Here is a 10,042-nt window from a genome sequence, read left to right on the forward strand (position 1 = left end):
AATTTAAAAAATATTAACTCAAGATGGAAAATGAACATAAAAGCCAGGCATTATTCTGAAATGCAAATAAGTAGCTTGATGAAGTTCACTATCAGCTCTTTATTTCCGTTTTAACAAGAAGAGGGCTGCATTTTAGCTGAATAGATAGTGCACTGACTCAGACACTGCAATAATTGTTCCTTCAGGCATTTGTCTGTCATATAAGGAAGTATCTAATGAATATGGAATTGCTCTGTATTGTAGGCAAAGACTGTTCCAGAAATACATTACATTATGTCACCTTAAAATTACTTTGAGCATTTTATGAATTCAAAACTAGTTTTTTAAATCAAAAGATGTACCTAATAAAAAGAAAATTATTCTATTCATCTGAAAATAAAACTTTCAACATAGATTATGACTTAAATTGAAATAAAACAATTACTTGTAAACTTAGATTAAATAGAATGTAATATTTTAATATAGTGGTATTATTAATGTACTTGCAGTGTTTTTTTTAGCAAAATAAACCAGTTAATGTGAGGAAGGGGTAGTGACTCTAAAAATTCAGTATGCTACTTATGTGATCTTTGAACATAGGATACTATTTTTCCACTTAGTTTTAAATCAGTATCATGAAAAATATGCCTTTTACACCTTTTGTATATACAATTATGTTCAATTGACTAAACCTATGTTTTAGTTCATATTTACTTGAGGGAAGAATTTTCTAACAAAATTTTTGGGAAAATTTTATTTTTTTAATTATTATTTTTTAATCTTTATGTTCCTTTATTGGAGCAAGATTCCTGACCAGTATACAGTGATGTATTCACTAAACAGAAACTTGAGCAGAAATTGCACACTATCCATATAGATAGGTTTTATTACACTTTGCCTATTGATGGAATAGTTCCACTATAAAGTTTTATACATCAAATAGCTTTGAATTTGACCAGGCTGTCCATTAACTCATCTCTGAAAAAATTAACTAGCATTTAATTTCAACTACTATATTTTACAGCATTAAAAAGCTTAGGCCTTATTAGGTAGCTTCTAAAAATGTTGCTCTATGCACAATGGCATCTAGCAGAGCAGAGTTCATCATCTCGCCCAGATTCACACAGACTGTTCTCACTAAGAACGATAAGCTAAATAGTTTTTTAGGTACTTAAGAGACAAAGTACTCCTAGCCTGAGTTTCTTAGCCACCAATCCGGACTTCTTACTCTGCAAGCCTGTCTTCTGGGCCACCTTTACAGAGCCAGTGCAGACATGCCAGCAATAGCCCCGTGTGTAACTCGGCATTAGAGCACCAGGTCTGTCTGGTGGTGGTGGCAGGCACTGTTGTTATATCAGGTAAATATAGACCCATTTTTAAAATGCCAACTTGATATACAAAATTAAAGGCACAACATACTCAGAACTAAGTTTGAGAAATCTGGTATGCCAAATGATTTGAAAAATTTCAGACACTGACAGCAAACCGTACTCATGATGTTTCCCAGCTATGGAGACATTAATGTACTGATTCAAATTCTTTTTTTCAGTCCACATAGCCCTGAGATCATCTGCAAAGTGTGTATCAAAAAATATGGAGTTTAGTTGACAAAGTTTGGCAATATGTTATACAAGTCAAATTTGAAATTTGTTCTGAGAGAAAAGCATCAAATCCTTTGTGTACACATTTAGTTTTATTGTAACAAAGCAGCTTGTACACTTTTAATGTTTAAAACTGAGAATCATCTTTTCTTCCCAGTAAAAGAAAAAGAAAGTTTAAAATAAACAGGAACAAAATTACAATAGAGAATGTCAATGCCTAGTAAGATCCTATTTGACAGGGCTCAAGTCATCATTAGGAGATAATTTTATTTTAAAAGTGTTATCTTAGACTGCAAGGATGCCCGTTAAACATCACAATTAAACATGACAAAGGAGAAGCCATGTCAAAATGCCCACTTAACCCACCCACACATCTCAAACCCACCCTTTGCTCACTTTCTATAACCCACCCCCTTTTTTAAAAGTTTTTGTTTTTTCTTTTTTTAAACAAGAGAAAGTAGACAGAAACAAGAAAAAGTAGACAAATACATGTTGGTAAATGCTAACTGTCCATATTCACATAGAGACACAGTATAATCTCTGAGCCTAATATACAGAGAAAGGAGGAAAAAAGCTAGAATTCTATGCATTACCACACAGGTGCCTAGCAACCTCCAGCTCCCAGCAGAGCGAGGGCAGCAGAAGGTTTTTCTTTTTCCCCCACAGAACACTGTGGTAATTCCATTAAGTTTTTCTTGAGATAGGAAGGGATAAAAATGAATTTGGAATGGAAAGGGGCAAAGATTCTTTTCCCATGTATTCTGCTCAAGATACATTCCCTCCTAAATAAGGTGAGAAGCATGGTGTAAAGGAGAGAAAATTAGACCTCAAAAACAGGGCAACTGAGCACAAGAGGGGGGAATAAAAGAAAAAGGAAAAAAAAAAAAAAAAAAAGACTGCAACTTGCTCCCAGGGGCTGGAGAAATGGAGAAAATTAAAAAAGGTTGGAATCCTTGTGTTCATTAGTCAGTCATCTTCTCCATCTTCTTCTCCTTCTTCCCCCTCATCATCAACTTCATCTTCTTCACCTTCATCCTCATCCCCTTCTTCATCAACATCTTCCAGCCCTTCCTCTTCATCATCATCATTATCATGTTCTTCTTCTCCTTCCCCTTGATCATCCATGTCAGGAACCAACTAGCACTGTAAAGGATTTGGCCAAATGTCATCTTTGATGACGTCTTCTAACTCATCCACACCTGCATCAGAATGGTCAGTAAACCAGGTAAAGAAGCTCTCTGGTTCCTCAGGCTGTCTCTTCCTGCTGGCTTTATTCTGTGTTTGACTTGAATGCTTCATCAAATCCTTTCCAGATTTCCATTTGATTTCAGTGGATTTTGAAGATGGATCACCACTCTCATTCAGATGAAAGGCTTTGGAGAGAACTTTATTTTGGAAGTAGGGATTTTCATAAAAATAAAAATCTATTCTGTAACCTGATTTAATATCTTCAAATTCTGTCACTTCAACTCTTGTCAAACAATGCAGCACCTCTTCATCTTTTTCCCCAAGCAGTGCAGACACTTGTGGATGGCTGACAAATGTTGTTACCCCAAAATTTGGGATTCTGGCTATCAATTCTGACCTCTTCTGAAAAAAATGGTTGGCGGAGTTATATTTCTGTTCTACTTTCACAATCTCCTCACTGGCTTGTTCATTAAGTCTCTTTCATTTTGTATTTTATCAATATGTTAATGGCTTCTTGCTGTTCTTTTTCTCCCTTTGCACATCTGGAGGGGTCCGCTTCTTCTCCGGCTTGGGGGCTGCAGCCTGTTTTGTTTCTTCATTTGAGGTGGGAGCAAGGACTGGCATTTGGGGGCCACGCTGTGAGGCAAGTCCAAGGATCTGATTGCTGGGAAGTCGCCCGCCTCGAAGGCTCGCTGAGCACTCTGGAAACGTTTTATATGTATTTGTATGTAGTGTATGATGAGGTTAGGAAATGTTTTTGTCTTTAGATTAGACTTAATAACATTCTATAAAAGAGGATATATGTAGGAATAAAGTGATAGGAATGCTTATTATTTCTGTTAAAGACTTATGCAAGCTAGACTAGTGTTAAATATGTTAGTGTGAGTAGTAGCAGAAAAGGACTATAGTAAGAGGATTTAGAAGTGCTTGTAATGTTCTATTTCTTTTGCTAGTTACATAGTGTGTTCAGCTTGAGAAAATTCATTTTGCTATTTTTGGTTCTGAGTATTTTCTCCAAAGTTTGAAACAAGAATTATCCTACTTTAAAATTTTTACAATGTGTTGAATTCATCTCAGTTTCATTTCTGTTGCTCTCGGGTGAAATTTGTATTATAAAATATTTTATTTGTGATTCCATTATTCTCTTTACAGATCTCTTGTAAGCAATAAGAAATAACTAAATACAGCCAAGAAAAAATTTTTCTGACTACTAGCTACCATGCCACTCATTTGGGTGGCTTACAAAATAGAAGTAGAGAGAACTTAAAACTGAAATAAGTTTAGAATATAAAATGTGATAACCCCTATTTAAATAGCAGATGGCTAATAGGCCACTAAAGCAACATTAAGGATGCAACCACTACTACTCACTAACACAACATTAAGATTACATGATTCACTATGATAACATAGATTGAATAGGTTAGCAGGATTGCCCTTCAAAAACATACAGGTCCAGATAACTATCAGGTGAGCTCTTTTGAACTTTTGTGTAATAACTTCTATGATACTCTGGAGTGTACAAACATTACAAGCTTTCCAGTTAACCTAATGATTATGGTACAAAAAAATAAAATTCAGACTAGTTGTAAATAAGAATGTGTATTTATTCTAAATAAAATTATTATTAAATTGAGTACTTTATTAAAGCCATAACAAATTATTAAAATTTTGTGAAATACAAAGATATTTCACCATAATAAGCCCTCTGGGTCTCAGTTTTCTCATCAACAAAATGAATAATGATAGGTTCTACCTCATGATTATTTTGAAGGTTGAATGTGTTAATAACTTTCAATGGCTTAGATATTTTGTTATATAGTTTCTCAATAAACATCAGCAATCTACTATACTAATATTAATAGAAATTAAATGACCAAATATCTCAAAATCCATCAAAATAGTCTTGGTTAGGATAGATTTATATTTAGAAACTTGTGGCTACTGATAAGCTTAACCTCTATAGATCTCAGCTTTTTCCAAATGCAAAGGCATACTGATATCTTTCTTCTAGCTTTATTGTGATAATTAAATAACCTAATACTTAGCATGTTGCCTAGTACATTATACATTTTCATGGTCATTGTCATTTGTGATGGTTAATTTTATGTATCAATTCGACTGGACTATGATGATCACATAAATCCCTGGTATTTATCAAAAGAGTTGGTAAAGCATTATTTCTGAGTGTGTCAGTCAGGATGCTTGTGGAAGAGACTAATATTTGAATCTGCAACTGAGAAAAGAAGGTGCCCTCACCCATGCAGGTGGGCATCATCCAATCCACTGAGGGTCTAGACTAGGGGTGTCGAACTCAATCAGAGAAGGGGCCAAAATCTAAAATCCAGCCTAAATCGCGGGCTGAATGGTTTATTGAATAGTCATAAACTGTCATTGTGATGGAAACGCAGCGGAGTGCAGTGATGACAGCGCGGTGTGGGCCACATTGCAAGGCCTGGCGGAACGGATTTGGCCCGCGGGCCTTGTGTTTGACACATGTGGTCTAGACAGAACAAAGGTAGAGGAGAGGTTCATTTGCTTTCTTTCTTTGAGCTGGTACATCCATCTTTTCCTGTCGTTGGACACTACAGCTCCTGGTTCTGGGGCCTTAGAATTTGTACTGAGACTTACACCATCAACTTCCCTGGTTCTTCAGACTTGGAATGAAGTATGCCACTGTCATTCCTGGTTCTCCAGCTTGTAGTTAGTAGATTGTGAGACTTCTTGATCTGCATAATCATATGAACCAATGCCTAAAATAAGCCTCTTCTCAAGTATGTCCGTATATGTTTTAGTGATTCTGTTTTTCTGGAGAACCCTAATATATTATAAAAATTAAACTAAGTTTAAAAATAATTATAAAATTAGTATAATTTATGCCCTAAAGGCATTTTGCTAAACTCATTAGTCATGCAGATTTTATGAATTAGGGGGGAGGATAACCAAGAAAAACAACATCAAAAATCATAAATGACACTAACAAACCTTTTATTAAACTAGGAATTGAATATTCACTTAAAAACAGCACACAATAGCATTTTGAACTGTGAAATACTAAAAACTTTCCAATTTAAATCTTCCAATTATAATGGAAATTCCTGCCATTGAAATCTCACAAAAAGGGAGAAGTGGAGACTCATAGTACTGGAAAGAAGCAATCAAAATTATCATCACTAGCAGATTATATGATTGCTCACTCACTGATAATCTCAAGACAATCAAAGAGAAAAACAGATCTATTATGCAATTTCTTCTTCTGCTTATGAATGAGTTCACCAAAATTAAATCACTTTCCTACATAACAACAAAAATCAATTAAAAATATAATTTTTCAAAATGTCTCATTTCTAGTAATGAGGTATAATTTTACAAAAGTGTACCGATATACACAAACAACTATGAAATAAACTTGAAAAAAAAACTAAATAAATTCAAAAACAATCAAGTTCCTTAGCATATGTAAATTGCTTTTTAACTGAATTCATTGGCATACCCAATAGACCTGCTGACTATAGCCTCTTTCCTCTCTTGGGGTAGTCGTTCTCTTTCTGTCTCTTTTTCTTTCTTTCTCCGTTTATATAATACTAGAGGACTCATGCAAAAAATCATGCATGGGGGTGTGCGTCCCTTAGCTCAGTCTGCACTTGCTCCAATCTGGGACCCCTGGAGGGATGTCTGACTGCCAGGTAGGATCAGGCCTAAATAGGCAGCCAGACATCCCTCTCACAATCCAGCACTGCTGGCTCCCAACTGCTTGCCTGCCTGCCTTCCTGATTGCCCCTAACCACTTCTGCCTCCCAGCCTGATCACCCCCTAACCACTCCTCTGCCAGCCTTATTGATGCCTAACTGCTCCCCTGCCAGCGTATTTGCCCCTAACTCCCCTCCCCTGCAGGCCTGGGTCCCTCCCAGCTGTTCTTCCCTGCAGGCCCGGTTGTCCCCAGCTTCCCTCCTCTGCCAGCCTGGTCACCCCTAACAGCCCTTCCCTGCAGGCTTGATCGCCACCAACTGCCCTTCCTTGCAAGCCTGGTCCCTCCCAACAGCCTTCCCCTGCTGGCCATCTTGTGGCAACCATCTTGTGTCCACACAGGGGTAGCTATCTATGACCACATGGGGGTAGCCATCTTGTGTGTTGGAAGGGTGGTCAATTTGCATGTCACTCTTTTATTAGATAGGAGGATAGAGGCCTGGTGCATAGGTGGGGGCCAGCAGGTTGCCCTTAAGGGTGTCCCAGATCAGGGTGGGGGTTCCCTTGGGGCGTAGGGTTGCTTGGATGAGGGGCCTGTGGTGGTTTGCAGGCTGGCCACACCCTACAGTGACCCAAGTGGAGGCCCTGGTATCTGGGATTTATTTATCTCCTATAATTGAAACTTTGTAGCCTTGAGTGGAATCCAAGGCTGGCCAGAGTGTGTAGGAAACTCATTGCCAGGGAAACCCAAGCCTTTTGTTCATTCTGTGGCCACAGCCATATTTTTGGGTTAATTTGCATACTTGCTCCTGATTGGCTGGTAGGCATGGCTTGTAGGTATAGCAGAGGTACAGTTAATTTGCATACTATTCTTTTATTAGATATGATTTCTCTATTACTCTGAGTTTTCTAGGGTTTTCCACTTGCACTGAGCATAAAATAGTGGCCTACATAGGGTTTTCTCATGAGTTGGTCTCTAACTACTCATAAATCCTTCTTCCTGTTCCTTTAATGCACTACATTTCAAGAACCCTTGTTTTTCCCTTTGCCTGTAGATCTCTTCTCACCTCTTTACCTGCTGGACCTTTTATCCTTCAAGTCTATCTGAAAATCACTTTCATGATGATATTATCTGATCTAATTACCAAGCTTTTTATATTCTATCATATCACTATTTTAAGGAACTTATTGCAATTTGATATCATCTTTAGTGTTTTTTTGCTTATGTGTTTATTGTTCATTATTCTGTCTCTTCCCAATATAATGTAAACTTTTGAAATAAAGCCAGTGCTCCTAAAAGGGAGCTTGGTTAAATAATTATATTGAATCAACACAGTGGGGTGCTATTCAATTATTTTAAAATGTTGCTGAAGATGATCACTCAATATCAATGGAAAGATGGCACACTATATTGAATGAAATAAAGGGGAATACAAAACAGGCAAAGAAGCATGGCATTCAAAAATTTTTAAATAGTTATCTCTAGGCCTAACCAAGAGGTTTACCAGGTATTGTCTCAAGGCAAGAGAGTTAGGGTACATGCTTGCTTTAGGCTTTTTAGATAGAGAAAATATTTGCTTATTATTATTTTTAGCAATACTTTTTCATGTCAAAAGCCATATTAATTTGCACTTAATATGATGCTTGACTCACTAAAGAGTTATGAAATAAATTTACTATAGGCAGACCATAATTTTTGCAAGCCAAATAATATAAAAGAGCCCGGTGGCATGGCTCAGTGGTTGAGTGTCGACCTATGAACCAAGAAGTCATGGTTTGATTCCTGGTCAGGGCATATGTCAGGCTCCATGCCCATTGTGGGGCATGCAGGAGGCAGTTGATTGATGCTTCTCTATCATCATTGGTATTTCTGTTTTTCTGTCCTCTGTTTTCCTCTCTGAAATCAATAAAAATATTAAAAAAATATTAATGTGGATAATAATGGAATGGAATAGAAAAGAATACATAAAAAAATTTATGAGTGTAAAGATGTTCATTTATAAAAAAAAAAAAAAGTGTTTTGAAAATAAAGCTTGAAAACTGTTGCTCTACTTACAGGGGATACACAGGAAAAAGAGGCAAATTCCCTTCTTCTGATCATAGGAGAGTTAAAAGAAAAAGAAGAAAAAAAGAAAAAGAAAGAAAAGGCAAGAGAAAAAAGTGAGAAGTTTTCTTTTTCCTTTTTCCAGGCTTGTGCTACATAGAGGCCTGCTCATTAGATGTAGGCAGGAGAACACTGAGGACAGAAAACTTCTTTGATTCTTCTCTTGGACATCACAGGCTTCCCATGTCTACGGTACATGAACATGAGGAATTACTGCTTCAAGTTTAGTTTTCCTGATTCTTTCTGGTTTCCTGAGAAAGAGCACCATCACCTATATTTTAACAAACAATATTTTATTTAACTTTCACAGTATTTTCTGAGTAAGTAGTATATTTCACAGATGTGGACAGTCACAAGCTCTCAGAAAGTGTGATATCATATGATTTAGAAAACTTCCTAAAGGCTAATGGATAGGGGTTTCAGAAGTCTCAGCCAAATGGCCTTTGTAGAGACGTTTGCCCAAGGGACAAGTGTGAGTTCCTCCATTTGTTTCCTAGGGCTGCTGTAATAAAGTACCACAACAGGGTGGCTTATAACAAGATACATTTATTCTCTTATGCTTATGGAAACTAGAGGTCGGAAATGAAGTTGTCAGCAGAGCCGTGCTCTCTCTGAAGGCATTAGGAGAGAATCTGTTCCTTGCCTTTCTCTTGGCCCTTGGTATTGGCAGCAATCCCTGGTGTTCCTTAACTTATAGAGGGATCTTTCCATTCTCTGCCTGTTGGCACAGGGTGCTTTCTCCTTTTCTTCTGAGGACATTAGTCATATCAAATTAAGGGCCCACCTTACTCCACTATAACCTCTTCTTCACTAATAACATCAGCTATTTCCAAATAAGGCCAATTTCTGAGGTTCAGAGAAGGACATGAATTGGGAAGGGGCCGAGGGACATTACCCAACCCAGTACAGCTCCCTGTATGTCTCTCCTCTTCCCTCACCTGTCATGTTATAATGATTTTGCTTGTTAGCCCACATCAGACAATTTAGCCCCACAGCATATTTTTGTGTGGCTGCTCTTATTTTACTTGCCAATTTAATGGCACAGTGGGATACTTGCCTCTTCATAATTCCCTGCTTACAAGATTGTTTTCTCTCTCTTTTAAGGTGTTTCTCATCTATTCCCTCTGAACTCCCCTCTCACACAACTGACCCGCATCCCCACTGAACCAAACATTTGTTTGGAGCTTTCAATATCCATAGAATGTTTTGCAATCAGTGTTATTCCCTAAAAAGCAGAACCTGGTCCTTCCCTCTTGCTAACTTATTTATAGAGGGTTGAGCTCTGCAGCTCTAACTTATATTTTAAATATGATCTATATTCAGTGTTTCTGATTTCCTGTAATTCTTGCTGCTTTGGGGTTCTACAGATATGAAAATTGAACATCTCTTTTGGGAAAGGGCAGAAAATGGGGGCAGAAGGGGAGAGGTGTCAGGCATTTGTGAAAATAAAGGTTTTGGGGGGAATTCCCAGACCCAGGCTTGA

The 10,042-nt window shown here is 37.4% G+C and overlaps 1 pseudogene; it reads right to left on the reverse strand.

Moving 5' to 3' along the window:
* Positions 1–2,324: 2,324 nt before the first annotated feature.
* Positions 2,325–8,827, reverse strand: LOC118718218 (annotated as a pseudogene).
* Positions 8,828–10,042: the final 1,215 nt, after the last annotated feature.

The sequence above is a fragment of the Pipistrellus kuhlii genome, unplaced genomic scaffold (assembly GCF_014108245.1).
Source record: "Pipistrellus kuhlii isolate mPipKuh1 unplaced genomic scaffold, mPipKuh1.p scaffold_m20_p_1, whole genome shotgun sequence".
Lineage (NCBI taxonomy): Eukaryota > Metazoa > Chordata > Mammalia > Chiroptera > Vespertilionidae > Pipistrellus > Pipistrellus kuhlii.